The sequence below is a fragment of the Manis javanica genome, chromosome 1, assembly GCF_040802235.1.
Source record: "Manis javanica isolate MJ-LG chromosome 1, MJ_LKY, whole genome shotgun sequence".
NCBI classification, from domain to species: Eukaryota; Metazoa; Chordata; class Mammalia; order Pholidota; family Manidae; genus Manis; species Manis javanica.
The window spans coordinates 209,447,085-209,474,275 of record NC_133156.1 but is presented as its reverse complement, the minus strand read 5'-3'; the positions used below and the strand labels follow the sequence as shown (position 1 = coordinate 209,474,275).

Genomic DNA, 27,191 nt, shown 5'->3' with positions numbered 1-27,191 from the left:
ATTCTTTTCTCCCTAGTTTTCTTCTTCAGCATGTTTAGAGATCATAAAAGATCAAAAGTTAGATTTCTTAATAGAAATGATGAAGTGCAATAAGGCCATGTATTTTTCTCCAACAAAATTTTGGAAACCACTAACAACATCATCAAAAGTACTTATCTTGTGAGATTCCCCAAGGGACCTACTTCAGGAAGTAGTAAGGTGTATCTCTGGGGTTGGGAAAGGATATGTTCCCAGCCCGAGGCAAATAACATTTGAAGCCAAAATCAGTCAAAGGGAGAAATAAAGTGGAAGAAACCTGTTTATTGACTATTTATATGTCATTTATAAGCAGTCATCTACTTCTGCTCACCTGTGTCTCTTGCGACCCAGCTGCAAAAGGACCCCACCGAACACCTCCAGTCCAGGTGTGTGCTTGCTCCTCACCCACCTTGTAATCACCTATTGATATGGAGATTGACTAAAGCCAGGTGAAAGATTCTGGAAATATTATAATTTTACCCATATAAGGTAAATAGGAGATGAAGTTAAAGATGCCAACCTTTCTCATGAGGTTAGATAAAATTGTATTCATTAATTTCACCATCCTTAGTGAAAACATACTAAAAGACAAAATGTACACCTTCCCTTCTCCAAATGTTTAAATTCAAGTATTAAGTACAGCCATATTTAAATGATCAAATTATTAATACACAAAAATCTAATTGAACAGTTTTGTTTCTTTAACTGTCAGAATTAGAGCAGCTTATATTCTTGTATCTTTTCTTCTGCTTCTATCCTAAGGTCCACAGTTTTTTTTTGTTATAGGCATAACATCAGTGTTACAAGATTTTATATAAAACAGTATTGCTTCTGATTAAAGACAAATGTTATATTTTCAAGTTCTTAAAATGCTGATAAATTCTGGACTTATTTAACATCAGTATTTTAATAAAATATAAAAGCAAAGAAAATACTTCAGCTTAAATTAAAGTCAACAAGTAGTTATGTTAGGTCTTGTCATTACCATTTTACAGATGAGAAATTATAATTCAGTAAAGTTTTTTTTTTTTAATCTTGTTTTAGGTTAAAATTAGTAGGTAAAAGTGCCTCCTGGGTTTGGCTTTTTTTGCCACATTACCCTTCCTCCTAGATCTGATTCTGTCTAAAGATCCAGTTTCATCCCCTGACCCTCTTCTCATTGCCTACATCACCTGTGCCCTCCAAACACATGACCACTGAGCCATATCAAACTGCTTTGCCCCTCCGAGCCTTTTCTCTCACTCCTCCTGAAATTTCTTACTCTGCTTATTCCTGTAAATAATTTTGCAGAAATAATCACAGCTCAGAAGTCACTACCTCTCAGGAGAGCTTCCGCTAACTCCCTCTTATATTTTGTACCCACTGCCTTGTAATCTGCCTTCCTCCCCACTTTTTCTTTATCCCTTCTCCTCCCTGCCCCTGAACCTCCCCTACCCGGTGCTGTTTCCACTCTTTTTAAATCTTTTTTGCTGTTTCCTATCTCAGTTAACAGCATTTCAACCGCCTAAAATAGAAATTTTGAAGTCACCCTAGATTCAGTTTCTCTCACCCCTCACTCCTACTGTACAGTCACTGAGTCATGCTGATTCTCTTTAGATCTCTTTAGACATTCCTCAGTTTGGCCCCCAACTCTTCATTTTCCTACCATGGGCCAGTTCAGACTGTCTCTTGCCACCATTGCCCTGGCCCTTCAATGTCTAAATGACTGCCCTTCTTCCAAGTAGTTCTCTCTAACGCTACCAAAATGATTTCTGAAATGCAAATCTGATCATCTTACTCTTCCACTTAGAACTCTTTCTGGTTTCTGCCATGTCCCTAGAATGAATATCCATATTCCTTTTCATGACATGTAATATACTTCACAGTCCTGCTCCCTTCCTACCTTTCTGGCCTCTTGTCCCATAACTGCCCTGCTCAAGCCATCACACTGTGGCAGTGTGGAATGCCTTCCTTCTGATGTTTACTAACAGAACTCCTCATTACCTTTCAGGTTTTAACTGAAGGGTTACCTGCACATGGAGGCCTACAGATCTCTACACACCTGTCATATTGTATTGCATTGTTTATTCACGTGTTGATATGCTTGCTAGACTGAGAGATGCTGGAGGCTATCACTTTGTCTTTGTCTTTGCATTCCAATATGTACGGGTCCAGAAATGGAAGCCAGAAATTGTATTTTACTAGAGGTTTAACCACAGAGAGGAGTGAGAGAAGTGTCCTGCCCTAACAGAAGTGAGAGAGACACAGAGGAGATAGAAACTTGATGTGGTAGTGAGAGAGTTATATTAGTGATTGTTCTGGATAGACAAGGAAGCATGCACAAGAGAGACTGGTGGACACCAAGAAAAGAGCTGGCAAAGGGTAATGATATGTACGAATAGCTTTGATGGGAGTTAGGTAGCCTTGGTGAGAAAGGGGGGAGTTTGATAGATTTTTGCCAGAGAGTAAAGGAGCTCAAAACTTCACAAGCAAACAGTTCCAAAGCAATCACCGAAATAGAAAGATGAAGTGGATTAGGCTGCAGGTCACACTGCAGTTGAAGACATCAAGAAACTAAGAGGCTAGGTACTGAATAGACTGACTACTTGGACACTCAAGTCAATCCCAATGTTGGTAAGACTAAGTGTGGGGAGGAAGACCATGAGTCAAATGCCAGAGTCCTTAAAGAATGCACAACAATGAGCTGGACTAGGTGAGTAGATGACACTAGTTGCCACAATAACCCGAGAGACAAGTAGGAGGACAGGGTGACATAAATGTTGGCTAAAGACAGGAGAAGACTGTTTCTGGGTGAAAAAGAGGTGCCTTAGTAGCAGTAAGAGATCATTAAAAGAAAGTGTACATTGCTTCCCTTCCCTGTTACTGAACCACAAAAGAATAAGCAACCTTCACTCAGGGCCTACGAAGTGTAACCTCCTGTCCTCCATACTATCTTCTTGAGTGTCCAGAATCAAATAGAACAATGTTGAAGTGGTAAAGGACCATTGGCATTTTTCCAACTCATGTTCCTATACAGTCTCAACACCCACAGAGGATGATGTGCAATACAAAAATCTGTTTAACTTATATTAATCAAAAGTTTCCCCATAATTTGATTCAAGTTTTGCCCAAGGTTATTAGTGAGGAATAAAATCCAGGTCTTCTGAATATGAATCCAGGGGTCTTTCCAAGCAGCCAAAAGCATTTTACATGTGTTCCTTGATCAGATGCTGATAAGATACATCAAAGGCCACTAGGCCAGTAGCACTCCTGGTATATTCCATTTTTTTCAATTTAAACAACTTTACTTTTATTTGTTTTATATATCAGCATTCCATTTGGGGGTTCAAATTTTTTAATATTTTATAATAGTCTACTAGACACATGCAAGTTTAAGATACAGAAAATGGTGTTTTGATATAGGTAGTAGAGCCCAAATAAATTGTAGGCTTCTTGAAGAGCAGAACTTTGTCTTAAGAATTTCTTGCCTCCTGCCAAGATGACCTACAAAATAATGACCAAAAAAATATTTATTGATAACAGATTTAACCACTGGACATTTTGTCACTCAGTGACCTTCTCCCCAAATGTCTCTATTCACAGAGAAAGAAAGAGGGGAAAACTCTTGTACTAACCAGGAAAATTCACTTTCCCTAAGGTGTGAGTACAAGCTGGGGCTCTTGAGAACAAAGCTAGTCTTGGTTCTTAGCCAATGTGTGACACCCAAGCAAGACAGGAAGTGCGAGATGGAAACTGTGGTTAGAAGGTCAGAGCTCAGCCCCTTCAGTGGCCCAGGGCTAGATCTCCTATATATAAACAGAGAAAAATTTGTTCAGAGTTGCTAAGAAATTTCTCATTCATTTTTCCAAGAATCAATATTACATGTTTGAAGGAGTACTTGCTTGGGACTAAGACAGACATGGATATAAACCCTGTTCCATGACTTAATATCTATGTGATTAAATTTTGATTAAGTTGTTTAAATTCTCTGATGCTTGGCTTACCCATCTGTAAAATGGGCACAATTCTACATGCCTCAGAGAGGCAATGCATTTAGCATGCATTGAATTTTGCCTAGCATGTAGTAATCTCCCAATAATAGTGACTATGAGTAAGGGCAGCACACGGTATAGTAAAAAATGGTTGGGCTTTAGAGCCAGAAAAAAACTTCAATTTCATCTCTGTCTTTAGCTGTACAAAATAGATGAGTCACTTAACATCTCTGAGTCCCAGATTCTTAATATGCTTAATAAATTGATGATTCCTAATCTTTCATCAAGTGATAGATCCTAAGAAGGACTGGAGATTAGGGATCTTCTGTTTCATTTTTTCATCTTCTTACAACATTGTGATGCTTATCTACAACTCATCTGGTTTAGGTTATAAATGATGCAGCATTTAACAAAACAATTCCTAAAACTCATTTCAAGCTTTATGTTCTTCTTTCAAAAAGATTTTAAAAAATTACCCATCACCTCATATTTGTTGGCACTATGTAATACCTGTGAGCTTCATATTCTTTTCCCTCTGAACCTTTTATGCCTTATATATATTCTCAGGTACTGCTACCTTGCCCCCTCCACCACATCTCCCCCAGTCCTCTCAACACAGCACGTCCCTTATTGCACACAATCTCCCAAGTAGAGAGTTGGGTCTCTGAATCTCTTAAAGCTGGAAAGGAAGAAGCTAAATGGTAATGCCTAAGGATTCTCTGTTCTTGTCATGTGGATATGGGAAACACTATCCCCACATGGTAATGATTTTTGTACTATCACCAAGAGATGATATTAGCTTGTCTTCTCTACCCAGTGACTAGAATTTGGTCATTTTGTGAATGTGAACTCAACAAACAACCACACTTGGCTGAACAGCCCACACTCTACCCCTTAAACATACACCATCACATAGACAGAAAAACAGCACATTTTTTTACTAATTCTTCTAATTATTGGGATATTTTTGGTAATTCTCAGAGGCACCGTTTGTATTACTGAAGAGTTCATTATAAGAGAGTGGTTTTCAAACTTCAATTCACATTAAAATCACTGAGGAATATTTAAAAACCTTGGCTGATAATACTGAATTATAAATCAATGAAATCAGAATCTCTGGAGGTAAGACTCAGACATCAGTATTTTAAAAAACTAAAATAAAAAAAGCACCAATGTGACTATACTGTACATCCAAATTTCAGGGGACAGTATTCCAGGGTAAAGTTTCTCAGACCTAAGCTAATAAGAATACCTTGAGGAGGATTAAAGACGGTGGCATGAGGGGTGAGACAGAGGCTTCCTTCTAAAACCACATATAATAAGAAAATAGAATTAATACAACTAATCCTGAAAGAGGAACAAGAAAGAGGGTTGTGCCAGGGTGCATAGGCCTGGAGAAAAGAATAAACCTCAGGGAACAGGGCACCAACACTGCTCCCATGGAACACCTGACATTGCTCCAGGGGCTGAGCAGCTCCAGACAATAGAGTTTCTGGGCATTAGAGGGCGCCACATACAAATATGAAAGATCAAAGAACCTGCTTCAAAGCAAAATTATGAATAAACCAGAGAAAGAGTCAAATGAAATCGACGTCATGAATCTCCCTTGAAGAGATTTCAAAATAAAAATCATTAACATGCTCATGAAGGTATGAAAAAATATTCAAGAACTCAGGAATGAATTCCAGCCAGAGATCCAATCATTACGGAACATGTTATAATAAATGAAACATACAATGGAAGGTTTTAAAAGCAGATTACATATGGTGGAGGACACGATAAATGAAACAGATATTAGAGAAGAGGAATACAAAGAAGCTGAGGCACAGAGAGAAAAAAAGATCTCAAAGAATGAAAGAATATTGAGATAACTGTGTGACCAATCCAAACAGAACAATATTCACATAATAGGGGTACCAGAAGAAGAACAGAGATAAAAAAGGATAGAAAGTGTCTTTGAGGAGGTAATTGCTGAAAATTACCCCAATCTGGGGAAGGAGACAGTCTCTCAGGCTATGGAGGTGCACAAATTGCCCAACACAAGAGACCAAAGGAAGATAACAACAAGACACATAATAATTAAAATGGGAAAGATCAAGGATAAGGACAAACTATTAAAAGCAGCCAGAGAGAGAAATAAGATCACATACAAAGGAAAGCCCATCAGGCTATCACCAGACTTCTCAGCAGAAACCTTACAAGCCAGAAGAGAGTGGCATGATGTATTTAATGCAATGAAGCAAAAGAGCCTGGAACCAAGAATACTTTATACGGCAAGATTAACATTTAAATTTGAAGTATGGATTACACAATTTCCAAATAAGCAAAAGCTGAGAGAATTTACCTCCCACAAACCATCTCTACAGTGTATTTTGGAGGGACTGCTATAGATGGGAGTGTTCCTAAGGACTAATAGCTGTCACCAGAGGTAATAAAACCACAGTAAAGAAAGTAGAACAATTCATTACTAAGCAGATGCAAGATCAAATCAACTACCCCAAAGTCAATCAAGGGATAGAAAAGAGTACAAAATATGATACCTAATATATAAAGAATGGAGGAAGAAGAAAAAGGAGGAGAAAAAAAAAATCTTTAGATTGTATTTGTAATAGCATACTAAGTGAGTTAAGATAGACTCTAAGATGGTAAGGAAGTTAACCTTGAACCTTTGGTAACCACGAATCCAAAGCCTGCAATGGCAATAAGTGCATACCTATCGATAATCACACAAATGTAAATGGACTGAATGCACCAATCAAAAGACACAGAGTAATAGAATGGAAAAAAAAAGCAAGACCCACCCATATGCTGGTTACAAGAGACTCACCTCAAACCCAAAGACAGGCACAGACTAAAAGTCAAGGGATGGAAAAAGATATTTCATGCAAACAATAGGGAGAAAAAAGCAGGTGTTGCAGTACCAGTATCAGACAAAATAGACTTCAAAACAAAGAAAGTAACAAGAGATAAAGAAGGGCATTACATAATGATAAAGGGGTCAGTCCAACAAGAGGATATAACCATTATAAATATATATGCACCCAACACAGGAGCACCAGCATTGTGAAACAAATACTAACAGAACTAAAGGAGGAAATAGAAGGCAATGCATTCATTTTGGGAGACTTCAACACACCACTCACTCCAAAGGACAGATCCACCAGACAGAAAATAAGTAAGGACACAGAGGAACTGAACAACACACTAGAACAGATGGACCTAATAGACATCTATAGAACTCTACACCCAAAAGCAACAGGATATACATTCTTCTCAAGTGCACATGGAACATTTTCAAGAATAGATCATATACTAGGCCACAAAAAGAGCCTAGGTAAATTCAAAAAGATTGAAATTCTACCAACCAGTTTCTCAGACCTCAAAGCTATGACACTAGAAATAAATTATGCAAAGAAAATGAAAAATCCCACAAACACATGGAGGCTTCACAACACACTCCTAAATAACCAATGATCAATGACCAAATAAAAATAGAGATCAAGCAATATATGGAGACAAATGACAACAATAACTCAACACCACAAAATCTGTGGGATGCAACTAAGGCCATGCTAAGAAGAAAGTATACTGCAATACAGGCCTACCTCAGGAAAGAAGAACAATCCCATATGAGCAGTCTAAACTCACAATTAATGAAACCAGAAAAAGAAGAACAAATGTGGCCCAAAGTCAGTAGAAAGAGGGACATAATAAAGATTAGAGCAGAAATAAATATAATTGAGAAGAATAAAAACAATAGAAAGACTCAATGAAAGCAAGAGCTGGCTCTTTGAGAAAATAAAAAAATAGATAAACCCCTAGCCAGACACTTATCAAGAAAAAAAGAGAGTCTACTCATACATGAATCACAAACAGAATCAGAAATGAGAAAGGAAAAATCACTATGGACACCATAGAAATACAAAAAATTACAAGAGAATACTATGAAAAATTATATCCTAACAAACTGGATAACCTAGAAGGAAGGGACAACTTTCTAGAAAAATACAACCTTCCAAGGCTGACCCAGAAAGAAACAGAAAATCTGAACAGACCAATTACCAGCAAGGAAATTGAACTGGTAATCAAAAAACAACCTGAGAACAAAACCCCTGAACCAGATGGCTTCACCACCAAATTTTATCAAACATTTAGTGAAGACCTAATAGCCATCCTCCTTAAAGTTTTCCAAAAAGTAGAAAAAGAAGGAATACTTCCAAATTCATTCTATGAGGCCAACATCACTCTAATACCAAAACCAGGCAAAGACACCACAAAAAAAGAAAATTACAGACCAATATCCCCGATGAACATAGATGCTAAAATACTCAGCAAAATATTAGCAAAGCGAATTCAAAAATACATCAAAAAAATCATCCACATAATCAAGTAGGATTTATTCCAGGGATGGCAGGATGGTACAACATTCGAAAATCCATCAACATCATCCACCACAACCAAAAGAAGGACAAAAACCGAATGATCATCTCCATAGATGCTGAAAAAGCATTTGACAAAATTCAACATCCATTCATGATAAAAGCTCTCAAAAAAGTTGGTATAGAGGGCAAGTACCTCAACATGATAAAGGCCATATATGACAAATCCATAGCCAACATTATACTTAACAGTGAGAAGCTTAAAGCCTTTCTTTAAGATTGGGAACAAGACAAGGATGCCCACTCTATCCACTTTTATTCAACATAGTTCTTGAGGTCCTCGCCACAGCAATTAGATAACACAAAGAAATAAAGGGCGTCCAGATTGGTAAGGAAAAAGTTAAACTGTTACTGTTTGCCAATGACATGATATTGTACAAAAAGACCCTAAAGAATCCACTCCAAAACTACGAGATCTAATATCTGAATTCAGCAAAGTGGCAGGATACAAAATTAATACTCAGAAATCTGTTGCATTCGTACACACTAATGATGAACTAGCAGTGGGAGAAATCAGGAAAACAATTCCATTAAGAATTGTATCAAAAAGAAAAAAATGCCTAGGAATAAACCTAACCAAGGAAGTGAAAGACCTATACTTTGAAAACTACAAGACACTCATGAGAGAAATTAAAGAAGATACCAACAAATGGAAACATCCCGTGCTCATGATGAATTAATACTATTAAAATGGCCATCCTGCCTAAAGCAATCTCCAGATACAACGCAATTCCTATCAAAATACCAACAGCACTCTTCAGTGAATTACAGCAAATCATTCTAAAATTCATATAGAATCACAAAAGACCCCAAATAGTCAAAGCAATCATGAGAAGGAAGAATAAAGTGTGGGGGGGATTATGCTCCCCAACTTCAAGCTCTACTACAAAGTCACAGTAATCAAGACAATTTGGTACTGGCACAAGAAGAGACCCATAGACCAATGGAACAGACTAAAGAACCCTGATATAAACCCAACCATATATGGTCAATTAATATATGATAAAGGAGCCATGCACATACAATGGGGAAATGACAAACTCTTCTACAGCTGGTGTTGGCAAAACTGGACAGCCACATGTAAGAGAATGAAACTGGATTATTGTTTAACCCCATATGCAAGAGTAAACCCAAAATGGATCAAAGACCTGAATGTAAGTCATGAAACCATAAACTCTTAGAAGAAAACATAGGCAAAAAATCTCCTGAATATAAACAGGAGCAACTTCTTCCTGAACGCATCTCCTCAAGCAAGGGAAACAAAAGCAAAAATGAACACATGGGACTACATCAAACTAAAAAGCTTCTGTACAGCAAAGGACACCATCAACAGAACAAAAAGGCATCCTACACTATGGGAGAATATATTTGTAAATGACATAGCCAACAAGGGGTTAACATACAAAATATATAAAGAACTCACACGCCTCAACACCTAAAAAGCAAATAACCCAATTTAAAAATGGGTGGTTGATATGAAGAGACAATTCTGCAAAGAAGAAATTCAGATGGCCAGCAGACACATGAAAAGATGCTCCACATCACTAATCATCAGAGAAATGCAAATTAAAACCAAAATGAGATATCACCTCATGCTAGTTAGGATGGCCAGCATTGAAAATACTTAGAACAACAAATGCTGGCGAGGATGAGGAGAAAGGAGAATCTTCCTACACTGCTGGTCAGAATGTAAGCTAGTTCAACCATTGTGGAGAGCAATAAAGAGGTTCCTCACAAAACTGAAAATGGAAATACTGTTTGACCCAGGAATCCCATTCCTTGGAATATACCCAAAGAATACAAGTTCTCAGATTCAAAAAGACATATGCACCCCTATGTTTATCGCAGAACTGTTTACAATAGCCAAGATATGGAAGCACCTGAGTGTCCTTCAGTAGATGAATGGATAAAGAAGAAGTGGTACATATACACAATGGAATACTATTCAGCCATAAGAAAGAAACAAATCCTCCCATTTGCAACAACATGGATGGAGCTGGAGGATATTATGCTCAGTGAAATAAGTTAAGCAGAGAAAGACAAGTGCCAAATGATTTCCCTCATTTGTAGAGTATAACAATGAAGCAAAACTATAGGAACAAAACAGCAGCAGACTCACAGACTCCAAGAAGGTACTAGCGGTTACCAAAGGGGAGGGGTGTGGGAGGGTGGCTGGGGAGGGAGGGATATGGGGAATGAGAGGTTTTATGTTTAGTACACATGGTGTGAGGGGTCATGGGAAAACAGTGTAGCACAGAGAAGGCCAATACTTAGTCTGTGGCATCTTACTACACTGATGGACAGTGACTGCAATGTGGTATGGGTGGGAACTTGATAATTGGGTAAACGTAACCACATTGTATTTTCATATGAAACCTTCATAGGAGTTTATATCAATAATACCTTAATAAAAAATTAGAAAAATAAAAATACCTTGAAGAGACTTATAAAAATTCTAATTTCCTACACTGACTAATTATATTATAATCTGTGGATCCCAAGGTATCAGTATCTTTTAAAACTCTCTGGGTGGTTCTATGTGGGCCATTTAAGAAATACTGTTCTGTGTGAGAATGAGAAGACAATCATATACAAGGGGGGGTTTGGGGGGGAGAATATTTGCTAAAGTCATATTGGATAAAGGACAGCTATCCAGAACACATAAAGAACTTCTGTAATTCAAAAATAAGAAGTCAAACACCCCACTTAAAATTAGGCAAAGGATTTGAACAGACACCTCACCAAGGAAGACATACAGATGGCAAATAAGCATCTGAAAACATGCTCACATCACATGTCACTAAGGGAATTACAAATGAAAATGAGATACCGCTATCACTAATAATGGTGAAAATGCAAACCACTGACACTATCAAATGTTGGTGAGGATGTAGAGCAAGAGGAATGCTCATTCATTGCTGCATACAAATGGTATATTTTAGCAATGTCTTAAAAAAAGTATGAACACTCTTACAAAAATATACTCTAACCTTACAATCCAACATTGGCACAACTTGATATTTACCTAAAGGATTGTGAACCTAGATCCATACAAATCCTGCACATGAATTTTTATAGTAGCTTCATTAATAATTGCCAAAACTTGAAAGAAACCAAGATGTCCTTCAGTGGGTGAACGGTAAATGAACTCTGCTACAGCCAGAAAAAATGGAATATTATTTAGCAGTAGAGAGAAATGAGCTACCAAGCCATGAAAGTCATAGAAGAAACATAAATGCGTATAACTAAGTGAAAGAAGCTAATCTGAAAGCAATACACACGGCATGATTCCAATAATATGAGACTCTTGGAAAGGCAAAACTATAGAGATAGTAAAAAGGTCAGTGCTTGACTAAAACTATTCTATAGGAAACTATAATGGTGGATATATGTCATTATGCACTTTTCAAAACCCACAGAATTGCACACTACCAAGAGAAAACCCTTATGTAAACCCTATGGACTTTCAGTAATAATGATGTATCAATGTAGGTTCATCAGTTGTAACTAAAGTACCATTCTGGTAGGGGATGGTGGTAATGGGGAAGCTATGCATGTGAGGGACAGAGGTGTATGGGAAGTCTCTGCACTTTCTCCTCAAATTGTTTTAAAAAATAAATTATATTTTTTAAAAAGTCGCAGCAGCACTGTTCTTGACCATCGCTATTCAACGCATGCACAGATGCTGTAAGCATCACGTGGAGCCTGTTTATGCAAATTAATGGGTCCCACCTCAGACTTATTAAATCAGAATCTCTGGAATCTGTGTTTTAACAAGCTCTCCACTTTGCAGGTTATTCTAATGCTCACAATTTATGAGCAGTGCTATCCTACAGCAGTACTTCACAAACTTTAATGTACAAGAATGAGTAGGTATCTTTTTTAAACGAAGATTTTGATTAAGTAATTGTGGAGGAAGCCAGAGATTCTGCATTTCAGACAAGTTCCCAGGTGATGCCCAAAGGCTGTTTGTCCAAAGACTATCAACTGATTAGCAAAGCTAGAGCAAAGCAGTGGGATCAAGTCTTCTCTTTCTGTTCCATTCTCTCTTCTCCTGCCACCTACTCCCGAATTCAGAAACACTATTGTCTTGCCAATGGGTATCAGCCCTGGGCAAGTTCACTATGGATTCAGTGTGACCAAAGAAATGACAGTAGAACATACATGGGGTGAAACTAGCTTTATTTTCACAGTGGCAGGTCAATCACTAGGATCCCATTCACTCAGAGCAAGTCTGCATGCAGCAAGCTGACCTCTGCCTCTGGGCCTCTCTACCCGCACAGCCGTCCCAGTCTCTGTCCTCGGCACTGCCACCATTCCAGCCCACGCTCTGCTCTCCTCCAGCCTTGCAGCTGTGCCACCATGTCGCCCTGAGCACTGGGTGGAGCTCTTTATAGAGTTGGTAACAACGTTTTGCCAACACATGTATAGTGAGCCATCAAACCAGGGCTAGCTCCTGGCCATAGGAACCTTTACTTTATCCACAACTATAATAATGTGTCAAGAGCATTTCTCTTGTGGAAAGAGGAAAGGGAGCTGTCCACCGTGAGTTCAGGCAATAAGGGGGCACCTGGAGGAATTTTTAAAATATCAGAAACCTGACTCAAATTGGTTATCTTTTTTTATTACCATATATCAACAATTCTAAACAATATCAGAAATAAGATGTGTCTCCCTACCAGGAGTCTGTGTCTACACTACTCGATCCACTTCTCCTTGTTATACCTCCCTTCTGCACAGGACATAAAGATTTGGAGAAACAGAGCCACTCAAAGTCAGAAAGCTTGACAACTCCCTATCCCAGAGAAATGAGATTTCTTCTTACACCAGTTAATCCCTTACCTTTCCCTTTCCCATTTTCTCAATAACATTGCAAAAAAACATATTAAGAAAATGGTTAATGTTGTGTGTTTGTCTTTGGTAAATCAGGAAATCTCAGTTCTAGCAACAGATAGTTCTCTCTATAATCTGCTAAAACCAGCAATTATTTAAACTGTATGGGGTCTGGAGAAAGAAAAGGAGGAAGGTGGAAAGGCAGAAACAAGGAGGAGATACATCCTCCCTTGTTTGAGGCATAATGTACCACCCTTAAAGGATCAAGCAATAATATCCTTTCCAGGAAAAGATGGCCCAATATTTCTCAAAGTGTGGTCCTCACACCTGTATCATATGCAGATTCTCAGACCCCACCTGGACTTGCTCAATCTGAATCAATAAATATGCAGTGGAGAAATCTGTATTATTAATAAGCATCCCAGAAGATTCATGCCCAAAATATGTTCATAAAACACTGACTTAGGAGAAAACTGAGTTCCAGGAAGTCTCATGATACAAAGTCATAGCTGTCTTTTCAACTACCTGGAAAAGCAAAACTCAAGTCTCTGATGGCTGAATGAGAAAGAAGTTCCAGCTTGTTGAATGGGACTCCACACACCAGTAACTTTCTCAGGACTGAAGAAGGGTTCATATCATTCAAAAATTTTTCTGAACTATACCCAGGTGAGATCCAATCAGTCTACAGTGAGAATGCCATGGGAAACAGCCCTTGGAATTTTTAGCTGTCTCCTGCAATGAAGTCTTTGAAGATGATGCTGATTTAGAAAAATGTGCTCTCTTCATAAGACACTCAGTAGACCTTTCTTCCTTGTATCATAAATAGTGGTCCATCTTCTGAACAAATAGATGTTTTTTTACCTCTGAAGTAACTAAATTGCTTAATCAGATCTGCTTCCATACATCGACCAGTAGAACATTTAGACCATCAAACACCTAGAGTTTAAAAGTTTGCATTTTTACTTAATTTCAGTCTTCTTTTTATGATCTTGTTCTTTTCTTCCTTTGCCTTTTCACTTCCAATTTATCTTCTATGTTTTGTGCATCCTTACAAACTACTTTAAAATGTATCCTGGAACAAAGCCAGTTCTAAACAGATAGATGGGCAGACAGAAAGATAAATCCTTATGGACCTCATTTTTCTGTTATAAAATGAAGGATTTAGACAAGGTGATCGCATTTAGTATCTTCCAGGTTTAAATCCCAAAATCCTATCATAAGCTTTGTTAAAATAATGAAATATCCTTTTAAACATATCTTTCTGATGTGTTACTGTGACATTTTTCCAGGAAGAGCTTAGTCATAAAAGTCAAGAAATACCAATTTCAAAAGCATTTTATATCTACAAAATGTAATTGTTTTTCACTCCATCTGATTTTAGGATACTGTTTGATGGCTTTATGAAAACAATAGAAAACAGCAAAATTACAGTGTTAGTAAAAAAAAAAAAAGCTAAATTTTAATCAACTTTGTTTATTCCTTAATCTTCCACCCATATTTTTAAAATACTGTTGTTCCATCTTTTCCTTCTACCAGTAGATGGAGACATGAAATTCTGATATGGAGGTAACAGTTACAAAGTTTTGATTTTCAAAATGTAACATCAAACATTGTGAATATATTCACACTGAAATACACTTATAAACTGTTAAATACTGAATGTGTTATGCATATTTTAATATAATTTTTTAAAAACAAGAAACCCTATTAATCACAAGAGGTTGCTACCTTTAATCATGACCCTGAGCATTAATATTTCTGTACAATTCTATTTTATATGTATGAATATTGTATATTTTCATGAAACTATAAAATGGCAGAGTAGATTTATAAATTCCAATCTCTTTCAATAATTCTCCTTTGTATAGATATATAAACAGCAGTTCACAGAATTCACCTGCCATAGAATTATGAGGGAGATATTGCTTTTGCCTAAAGAATTTATAAAGTTTCTTTATTATCATTAACTGACTTTGATAACATTTTAGTGTTCCCCATGGTATACTTTTTTTGCCCCCAAATACTTTTGTGATACTTCCAATAGAGTATCAAACCTACCTAAACAGGATCTGTTTTTAGCCCCTATGTCTAAATATAAAATCTAATCGCATTCCCTAAAAAAAAGTCATATATAAGAAAGGTCATATATATATGTAGAGATACAGATGTATCTAGGGATAGAGATAGCTATAGACATAGACATGGAGATAACTGTACTGCCAGACTGAAAATCTGCATTTAGGATGGACAGGAAGCATTGAAAAGAAAATGCAAAAAGGGGAGAGAAAGGAGAATTTAAGCTGATCTTTATCAAGACCTTTGGTGTTTTGCAAGGTGTTTGAAAAAGGTCTCTGAACTTGTAATCCACCAGCCTCAAAAATAAGTTAGCCTTTGAGAAAGTCTTGCATATCTCTTTCTCTCTCCCTACCTACTTTAACATTGTCTCCCTGGTTCTACGTTCTTAGTTCCGTGACATTACCTCAAGCTCCACATTTGACCTCTCCAAGTAAGGCATTTGGTCCTTTCCTGTAACACAGAAACCATCACAACACAGCCTCATATCTGTTTCCTGCTGACACAGAAAAGGATGAATGCACTCCCAGATGCACCCACTCAGCCTGTCTCTGAGGCAGGCTTGATTCTGCGCTGTGTATGCTGACAGAAAAGACCGCTCTCACTAGTCGACAACCTCCCCTATTGGCAAAAGGAGAACCAGCCCTTTCCTGTACCTCCAACAAACCCTAGCCGGAAGGAATATTTTGGAAAACCATAGAACTAGTAGTAGCCACTGGTGTCTCAGTAACGCATCACAGTAAGTTCAAGGGTAATGTGGAGCTGGACAGACTTGCCCTTGGTCCAGCCTAAAAATGACCCAGAATAAATGCAAGATGTGAACAGAGACTCCTTCCAGTGGGTCAGCTACACAAGAAAGACTACACAATTACCAACTCTTCCCTTGGCCTTCTGCCTCTCACAGGCAGGTCCCCATCACCAACACTGGCTCAACCATCACCAACTCTCATTTTATCCCTCGGTTCTCTCACCAGCCCAGATTGGAGATGTAAAGAATGCACGCAGTTTTTAATACTCTCAGTTTACACTGTGAATAAATTTAACTGGCTGTGGAAATTTATTTTATCAAGCATTACCATTAGAGCCTCACTTCATATAATGCATGGTTATTTATAAAGCCTTAAATAAAAGCAAATATCTTAAACAGGAAAAAGAAAAGACAATAACAAACAGATTTTAAATATATAAAGTCTGTAAGAAGTCTCTTTTAAAGTCCCTTAAGTCTTACGTTGAAATAATCATTAATCAATACAAGTTAATTCACTAGCATATGACAATGAAAGCTTAGTACAAATAGGAAAAATGAGCCAGACACATTGTTACAAATATTTTTTACTGTCCTGTTAAAGATTTGTGAAATACAAAGTTGAACACAGTAATTTCATGCCTTTTAAACTGTCACCTAAATATCATGTTCCTTTTAAAATTACAACCTCTCTTAAACTTAATGACTCATAAATCCATTACTGTTAAACTCATGACTCTGATTCTAGGCTGAAGACCATCACATAGTTGGCTTACATTTTATTATGCCCGATTAAATTTTTTTGGTTTGTTCTTTAAGGTTTTTTAAAGTGTGCCTTTCATTTAATAGATACTAATTTTATGTAGTTAGAAAATGGATACAATTTTTTAACTAAAAGCTTAAGTTTTATTTCAGAATGCACAGACTTTATCTTATTCATCTTTGTAAGACTGATACTTAGTATAGTGCCTGGCATGTATGGCTAGCATCTAATAAAGTGCTGACTGAATTAAGAAAAATGTGGTTTTTTTGCACAATCAATTCCTCCATATATCTAAGCTAAAGCTAAGTGATCAGGACACTATTCTCCGGTTCCTGCCCATGCAAAAGGACTGTTGGTCTGCTTTTTAACTTTCTTATGGCTTGTTTGCTTCTTTATATTTTTAAGATGACATGTTTCTTCAATTCTAAGGTTATCTGCATTATAAAGGAAACATCAATTTATAATAGCTTTTTGAGCAAAAAAAGGAAAAAAAAGAACTACCACAATGAATATATACATCAATCTTATGATGCATCCCAGTCTTATATTAAATGTAAAAACTTAATGTCTTACAGTATACCGTATAATGGTAGTGACTTGTCTTGTTATTATAACCTGTCTTTGTTCTATTTTCTATGCCATCAAATGAACTTAGGATAGGATGTATACTTTAAGGAAGTGTGGTGGGTTTTTGTACTGATGATGCTGTTGGGGTTAAGTCTGTGGGTAGCATTAGATCAGGGGTTTTATCTTCCTTTTGGGGAAGCTTTTAGGGGCCTTTTGTTCATTGTCTATTGTACCATGGATTCCTAACAAATAGGAAGTAGCAAGCACCTTATGTCACAAGGGAAAGGGTAACACTTTACAGAGCATAGATACCAATAATACCTTGAAATAAAGAGAATTTTGAAATGTGTACATCGGAATTTATGTAATAGAAATGTTTTCATCTAAGTAATTATGAGAGGAATTAGAGTTTAAGTTGTTCAGATTTCTCCTTTCTTATAACCTTGTCTGAAAGACTCTATTTTGAAATTTTCAAAGTTCAGTTTTCATGTTTATAAAGGCAGGTAAAAATAGCCTGAGAGAGTAAGAACAATGAATGGAGAGAAGAAAAGAAGGGAAAATCAAAGGTAAAATATAGGCAAAAAAAAGTTCTTGGGAACTCTAAAACTTCTAACCAAATTGTCAATTGTTACTTTTCCAATGCAAAATGCCTGCAATGTATTTGTTTCTGGAATTTTTAATGATCTGAAATTAACATCTTAACAAGGCACACAAAACAAAGCACAGAATTCTGTCACTGAGTCTCCTACCCAAGATGTCTGATTATGTCCAGATGACTTTTACTTCAACCTTTAATGCTTCCCTGTCATTGAGCATGCTTCTGAGTTGTTTCTCCCTGATGAGAGTGTTCATATAGCCAGGAAATGCAAGCTGATTTTAATTCTCATTCTAAAGAACATCAAAGAGGAAGATGAGTATGATTCTGCAAATAAAATAATGTATTTCAAATTATCATCTAAATAATAAAACGCTGCCACTATTCCTATTTGTGACTGTAAATAAGCAAAAGTTATTTATACAGTGGTTGGAAAGAAAGATTTTTTTTAATTCCCACCATCTATTTATATAATGCCTTTTTTATAGTTCAAGGTGATTAATGTGAATGATTTTGTTTATAGAAAATTATGTTTGTAGTAAAAATAATTTTCAAATACTTACCTTCTCTAAATAAAGAGCATCAATGTTTGAATAATGAACATAGTCCTATTAGGACAATCCTTAATTTTTTTCTTTTTATTTTATTGGAGTATAATTAATAAATAATATTATATTGGCTTCAAGTATACAACATAGCTGTGCAACACACGCACATTATTAAATCCTCAGCCCCAACTAGTGCAGTTACTTCTGTCAACATAGGAGATGATGCTACAGAACCATTGTCTGTATTCTCCATGCTGCCCACTATCCCCATGACCAATTTATATTATAATTGAGATTTTTGGGCCCCTTTATCCCACTCACCCTCCACACCAACCCCTATGGCAACCCCTCTCCCATGATAACACCAGTCATTTCTCGGTGTCTACTAGTCTACTGCCCTTTTGTTCATTTTGCTTTGTTTTATTTTTAGATTCCACAAGTAAGAGAAATCATATGGTATTTTGTCTTTCTCCGCTTGACTTATTTCACTTATCATAATACCATCTAAGTCCATCCATGCTGTTAAAAATGAAAGGATTTCTTTCTTTTGATGGCTGAATAATATTCCATTGTGTACATGTACCACATCTTCTTTATCCATTCATCTATTCATGGACATTTTGGTTGCTTCCATATGGTGACTGTTGTAAATGATGTGGCAATAATTATAGGGGTCCATGTATCTTTTTGAATCAGGGATTTGTATTCTTTCAGTAAATTCCTTTAAAAATTCTTTGGGAATTACTGGGTTATATGATATTTCTATTTTTAGTTTTTTAAGGAACCTCCATACTGCTTCCCATAGTAGCTGCACCAAATTACATTTCCACCAACAGTATAAGAGGATTCCCTTTTTTCCAAATCCTTGCCAACACTGTTCTTTGTTATCTTTTAGATAGTGGTCGTTCGAACTGATGTGAGGTGATAGACAGCTCATTGTAGTTTTGATTTGCATTTCCCTGATGATTTGTGCTGTGGAGCATTTTTTGTGTGTCTGTTTGCCATCTATATTTATTCTTTGGAAAAATGTCTGTTCAGGACTCCACCCATTTTTAAATCATTTTATGTTTTTTTGGATGTTGACTCTGTAAGTTCTTCATGTACTTTGGATGTTAACCCCTTATCAAATAAATCATTTGTGAATATACTCTCCAATACTGTAGGTTGCCTTTTGTTCTGTTGGTAGTGTCCTATGCTATGTAGAAGCATTTTAGTTTGACATAGTCTCATTTGTTCATTTTTTATTTTGATTCCATTGTCTGGAGGATTGTGTCCAGAAAGAAATTGCTCATGATATTATATTCAAGAGATTTTTATCTATGTTTCCTTCTAAGAGTTCTACAGTTTCATGTCCTATATTTAGTCTTTAATCCATTTTGAGTTTACTTTTGTATATGGAGTTAGACAGTAATCCACTTTCATTCTCTTGCATGAAGCTGTCCAGTTTTCCTAGCATCATTTATTGAAGAGACTGTCTTTTTCCCACTGTATTTTCATGGCCCCTTTATCATATATTAATCAGCCATATACTTGTGGGTTTATATCTGGGCTCTCTATTCTTTTCCATTGATCTATGGATCTTTTCTTGTGCCAGCATCATACTGTTTTGATTACTCAGGATTCCTTTGGCTATTCAGGTCTTTTGTGGTTCCACATGAATTTTAGGATTATTTGCTCTGATTCATTAAAAAATGATGTTGGTATTTTGATAGGGATTGCACTGAATCTGTAAAGTCCTTTGGGTAGGATGGTCATTTTGACAATATTAATTCTTCCTATCTAAGCATGAGCTAGATTTCCATTTTTTGGTGTCTTCTTTAATTTCCTTCATCAGTGTCATAGGTTTCAGAATAAAGGTCTTTCACCACCTTGTTTAGATTTATTCCTAAGTATTTTATTCTTTTTGATGCAACTGTAAACAGAATTGTTTTCCTGATTTCTCTTTCTGTGAGTTTGTTGTTAGTATATAGGAATCAACAAATTTCTGTATATTAATTTTGTATTCTGCAACTTTGCTGAATTCAGTTATTAGTTCTAAGACTTTTTTGGTGGAGTCTTTAGGGTCTTCTATATATATCATCATGTCATCTGCAAATAGTAAGAGTTTAACTTTTTCCTTACCAATTTGAATGCCTTTTTATCTCTTTATCTCGTTTGATTGCCCTGGCTAGCACCCCCAGTACTATGTTGAAAAAAGTGGTGGGAGTGGCCATCATTGTCTTGATCCTGATCTTAGAAGAAAAGCTTTCAAATTTTAACCATTAACTATGATGTTCACTGTTGGTTTGTCATATGTGGCCTCTATTATGTTGAGGTATGTTTCCTCTACAACAATTTTGTTGAGAGTTTTTATCATGAATAGATGTTGAATTTTGACAAATGCTTTTTCAGCATCTATTGAGATGATAGTATGGTTTTTATCCCTCTTTTTGTTAATGTGGCATATGACATTGATTGATTTATGAATATTATACCATCCTTGCATCCCTGGAATAAGTCTCACTTGGTCATGATGGGTAATCCTTTTGATGTATTTTTTAATTCAGTTTGCTATTGTTTTGTTGAGAATTTTTGCATCTATATTCATCAGGGATATTGGTCTCTAATATTTTTTTTCAAAGTGTCTTTGGCTGGTTTTAGTATCAGAGATAATATTGGACATGTACAATGAGTTTGGAAGTATTCCCTCCTTCTGTTTTTTGGAATACTTGAAGGACAGGTATCAGCTCCTCTTTAAATATTTGGTAGAATTCACCATGAAGACATCTGGTACTGCATATTTGTTTGTTGGGAGATTTTTATTACCAAATCAGTTTTGTTACTAGTAATCAGTCTGTTTAGATTTCCTGTTCTTACTGGTCAGTTTTGGAAGACTATATGTTTCCGGGAATATATCCATTTCTTCTAGGTTGTACAGTTTATTAGCATATAATATTTCATAGAATTCTTTTATAATTTTTAAATTTCTGTGGTGCTGGTTGTAACTTCTTTTCATTTCTGATGTTGTGTCCTCTTTCTTTTCTTTTTCTTTCTTGATAAAGTCTGACTAAGGATTTATCTATTTTATTTACCTTCTTAAAGAAGCAGCGCTTGAATTCACTGGTTTTTTTCTATTGTTTTTTTAGTCTCTTATTTATTTCTGCTCTGATCTTAATTATGTCCCTCTTTCTACTAACTTTGGGCTTTGTTTGTACTTCTTTTTCTAGTTCTTTTAATTGTAAGGTTAGATTGTTTATTTGAGATTGTTTTTGGTTTTAGAGGTAGGCCTGTATTGCTATAAACTACCCTCTTAGAACCACTTTTGCTGCATCCCACATATTTTGAACAATTGTGTTTGTTTTCATTTGTCTCCATGTATGGTTTGATTTCCTCTTTGATCTGTTTATTGATCCACTGATTATTTAGAAGTATGTGGTTTAGCCTCCAGGTGCTTTGTGTTTTTTCCAGTTTTTTCTTATAACTGATTTCTAGTTTCATACCATTGTGGTCTGAGAAGATATTTGATACAATTTCAATCTTCTTAAATTTGTTTAGAGTTGTTTTGTGTCCCAATATGTGATCTATTATTGACAGCACTCCATGTTCACTTGAGAAGAATGACTGTTCTGTTGCTTTTGGGTACAATGTTCTATATGTATGTTAGGTCATCTGGTCTAATGTGTCATTCAATGCCTCTGTTTCCTTATTTATTTCTGTCTGGATAATCTATCCTAAGTGGGGTGTTCAAGTACCCTACTGTGACTATTATTATTATATGTTGCTATCAATGTCCCCCTTCAGGTCTGTTAGTCCTTGGTTTATGTTGTTAGGTGCTCCTTTGTTCAGTGGACAGTTATTTACAATTGTTATACCCTCTTCTTGGATGGATTCCTTTATCATTATATCCTTCTTTGTTGCCTATTACTTTCTTTGCTTTGAAGTCTCTTTTGTCTGATTTAAGTTTTGCCACTCCAGCTTTTCTTTCATCCTTATTTGCATGGAGTATCCTTTTGCAGCCCTTCACTTTCAGTCTGGGTGTGTCTTTAGGTCTGAAGTAAGTCTCTTGTAGGCAGCAAATATATGGGTCTTTTTTTAATCCATTCAGTCGTCTTATGTCTTTTTCTATTGCAGCATTTAGTCCATTTACATTTAAAGTAATTTTTGATACATATGTGCTTATTGCCATTTTGTTAAATGTTTCCTCATTGTTTTTGTTGTTCTCTGATCCTTTCTTCCTTTCTTGCTCTCTTCTCATTATGACTTTCTTTAGTGTTATGGTTGGATCACCTTCTCTTTATTTCTTTGTGTATCTATTGTAAGTTTTTGGTTTGTGGTTACCATGGGTTCTTATATTGAATGTCTGTTTCCTTTGTAATGTCTCAGAAATAATAATTGAGTAGTACTTTCTGAAAAATCACAACAAACTCAAGCACTAACTTTAAATATATGAATGGTAGCTCTTTATAAACATTTCTTAGAGACATTATAAAAGAAGTAGACATTCAAAACTCTAGCTCTATACTATACACATATACAAAGATATATATGTTTATATTATGTACATACACATATGTATATAGGTACATATACATATATATATACACACACACATACATACTTTTATAAATATACATATTACAGGTCAAATTACCAAATATGAGGTTAATTCATTTGTTTATATATTGTCAGCATCTTCTTCATTATTTTCATACATTCTCTACTCATTTTAATAGCTAACTTTTAAATTTTGATCTACCCTTCATCTATATTACATTCTTAGATTTCATAACTGCTAAAATTCTGAAATGATTTCTGAGTCACACAGGTCTGTTGACAGTTATGTCAAGGAATGGGAACACAGTACTTACATACCAATTAGTTTGCCTGACTTAAGGCCCTGAGCCCTACTCAGTAATATTCTTCTCCCAGGCAGTGGCACATTGAGATGTCCAACTGTTAAAGAAATGTGATGAAAGGCTGGGACTTGGACAGAAAGCAGGAGGCTAGAGAAAGGAAGCATTTTGTTAGGAAATGCTCTGACAATTAGGATTATTAGCATTCCACAGAAGCACATTTCTTGTATTCTAAATACGGAAAAAGGAAGAAGGAAAAGAATAAGGAATGAGAGAAGAAAAAGATGGAGTGCAAAGGTAATGTAAAGGAACATACAGGTATGACAAACTAGAGAGTTCATGCCCCCTCTACAGACATAGCTACTACTCATCTCTACCCAACTCCTGTCACAGGAAAACAGGTCCAGAGTTGCCAGGTTTTAGAATTTTTCAAGAAAAGCCAAAACTACGGATTCTTATGTGACACCTCCTAATTTTTAAATGTGGGCAAACTAATTCAAATTTTAAATAACAATATGCAGAATGAACATAATAGGCCTGCAGATGGGGCATCTTTTCAAGGCTGAGATAAGTGTGAATCAAGTGAGGCACTCACCTTGTGCACATTTAAAGAGGCACCAAAAACTTCAGTAATCAAGATAAATAATATTTTAATGAAATACTTTGAAATAGAAATTATATCAGAATATTCATGAAGAGCAAAATATCAAAATTTTCAACAAAGGCATGATCCAACCCTGCACATGCACAGTTCATATACTGAGCCTCATCCTAATCCCTACTCAGCATCCACTATAGCCTCTGGGTTAAAGGCTGACCAATAGGGGGCATGGTAGTGCCATAAACATAAATGGGAAACAGAAAGAAAAGCAGGCTTGGGTGTGAAGTTAATGAATTCAACAGCAGTTATTTTATCTGAGATGCTGGCTGGGCACCCAGGTGAAGGAGACACTAAGCATTTAAGAATGAGAAGGTGATATCAGTAAGTGGGAGAAAACATTAATACTTACTTAATGTCTATTTTATTCTAGAAAGTCTACATATATCACATCCATGAGCATCTGTCAGTGTAACTCCTTCATTATGAGGTTTAATCTCCACTTAAGATATTTTGTAATGGATATTAAAGTTACTGCCCCAAGATCATGCAAGTAGTCAATGGTGCAAGTAACCCTGTCTGAATTTCAGGTCTGACTCCAAAATCAATTATTTCCAGTAAACTGTGCTGCCATGAGCTAGTCACATTCATTAGCATGTCATCCATAAACTTAGAGATTGGATGAGATTCCCAGAGTGCTTAAATGACTCTTGCTGTTCATCAAGATTGTGTCATTATCCTGGTGACTCCCTCAGGGATGGGGCCCTTGACAAGTCCTCTTGCCACTCTCAGGTATGGAGTCTTAAGTTGGACTTGAGTCTTTCCATCTACTAACAAACTTCCCTGCAGCCATATGGTCTTCAAGTATCATAGCCTATTGTAAGCTCTAATTACATGTAAAGATAGCTGGCTTCCTTCCTTATTTACTCACACTAGTGCAGCCTTGTTAAAACAGCAACCAGTTTCCACACTTTTTAAAGCCCTGACCAAAACAGCAACCAGTTTCCACACTTTTTAAAGCCCTGACCAGCAGTTTCTCTCAGGACTTGCATGTGTGTCCCTAAAGCATTGACACAGTTTAGTTCCAGATCATAACTCTTCCCAAGTGACCTGTTAATCAGGGCAGACCAAGCCATCACTCAAGATGATATCCCCAAACTTCTTGTTTGTTATTCCTCTAGTACTTTTTACATAGATGATTGACTAAAAAATGTTTCTCAAATAAATCTGTTGTCCCCACCCCCACCATCCACTTATTTCTTATAATCATTTCTTTCTTTTAGACCACTATTCTCACTTAATTCTGCCAACATGAATCCTTGTCCATACTTCTAAGATCAGCTTACATTTCATTAGCCCAGCCTGAATCAATCACTCTATCTATGAACTATGATAGTGTTGATGCACTGAACACTCATTTATAATTATAATCAATAGCACATGGATCTTATTTCCCTATTTAGATGTTAAGTTCCTTAAGGACAAGGGACAATGTCTAATGCTTTGTTAATATTCCCAAGACTTCAAGCACAATGTAGGGGCTCCAATAAACAGCCACTGATTGATGTGTTTCTAAAACAGGGGAACTTCAAGTTACAGGCTTGTATCTTCCTAATTATCTTTAATTTCTCTCACTGGATTTTTATTTCTAAAATAGGGATTGAATTATATGAAATTCCATGGGTATTATGAAGAAGAATGTAATAAAGATATTTGTTTAAATCTACTGATATATTTTCCCTTTTGGTTTCTTTCCTTGTAATCCTTAACCATTTTCTGCTCCCATTTAAGAAAGAGTACATCCACCTAAGAAAGTAGAAGTATTTGACAGAAAGAAGCAAAGCCCTTTTGACCAATGGAAAAGGAAACAAAGAGAAAAAGGGACAAGAGGATTTTCATGAATGAATGTACCTCTGTCTCCTGCCTTGGTTTCAGTGTACCCTCAGCATCAGAGCCAAACCTAAAGAAAAGAGGGAGGAAGTATCCAGAGAGGCCACAGAAACCAAAAGCAGAAGGGGTTTGTGCTGTCATTCCCATTTGAGACTCCACAAGGACACCACCTTGCAGAAGGTCCTACATTAACATAGAACAAATGTAGTCGAGTTAGGATGCTGTGTTGTGGCTTATGTCAGGTATTCAGAGGATGCAGAACCCTCAGCAGGTCCCAGAGAAGATGTGAAAAGTAGCTGAGGGTTTTACCTGGTGAGCTCACTTATAAGGTTATTGTGCAAAGAAGACAAGGGATTCTGTAGTAGAATTATAGGAGAGAACATGTAAGAAAATGGGCAAATTACAGTCTCAGCCCAAATCAAAGAAACCACTGCCAACAAGAGCTGAAGACAAGACATAGTCATCACGGGGATAACAGGGTCATCCAGGAGAAGGGCCATCACTGCATCTTGATTATGCCAAAGAACAAACCAAGAATCACACCAGATGTGGACTATCATCAGCAGATGGAAAGATAGCAATGACAGCAGACTTTGTTGCCCAGAGACCACCATATAAATGCATCAGTGGAGGAATGACAGGTGTGCTCTCAACAACAAATAATGGTCTCACTCAACACCACGTGGGGATGGGCTTGTCTCCATTTCCCAAGGTGGTTCTCATCTTAGGAAGTCTGATAAAGAGGTAGAAAAGACTTGAACTATTTGCCAATCCCCCTTTTAAAAAACTAGCTTATATTGGGGAGAAATGGAACTACTTTTAATTGACAAATTAAGGTTTTCTTTCCCTTTGTGAGCATCAGGGCTAGAGGAGAAATGAGATCAATTATAAAACAAAGAAAGATAGATGGTTTTGCTCACACATCTGAGTTATGGTGTGCCAATTTTGACATGTATTTCCTTTCACAATAAATTTACAATGAATATCTTTTATGTAATGTAAGAAAACTACTTACACAACAAAACTAAGGATGCTGTACCACTAGATGTGCTTTAATCACTTGTTTTCCTGACTGCTTTAAAGCAAGTTAAGAACAAATCTTCAACTAAGAAAAGGAAAAATTCATTATGACATGAGACTTTACTGAAATTCTGCCCTATTAGCTTTTTCTAAGAGGAGGAAAGTGCCACACAAGGGGATTTTTGGAGTTATCATATTTGTATATTAGTATAATGAAAATCACCAAAGTGGAGTTTCAATGAACTGTGTAATTTTTTTCCCAAGTATTAATATAAAATAATTGTTCATTTCTTTTAAGA

General features: G+C 36.3%; 1 long non-coding RNA gene across 1 annotated transcript in view; it reads right to left on the bottom strand.

Moving 5' to 3' along the window:
* Positions 1-3,368: 3,368 nt before the first annotated feature.
* LOC140843661 (uncharacterized) overlaps positions 3,369-27,191 on the bottom strand; it is a 247,928-nt gene continuing 224,105 nt past the window's right edge. Inside the window, exon 4 of the long non-coding RNA XR_012121632.1 lies at positions 3,369-3,501. This is a non-coding gene — a long non-coding RNA (uncharacterized lncRNA). The remainder of the gene's footprint in view (positions 3,502-27,191) is intronic.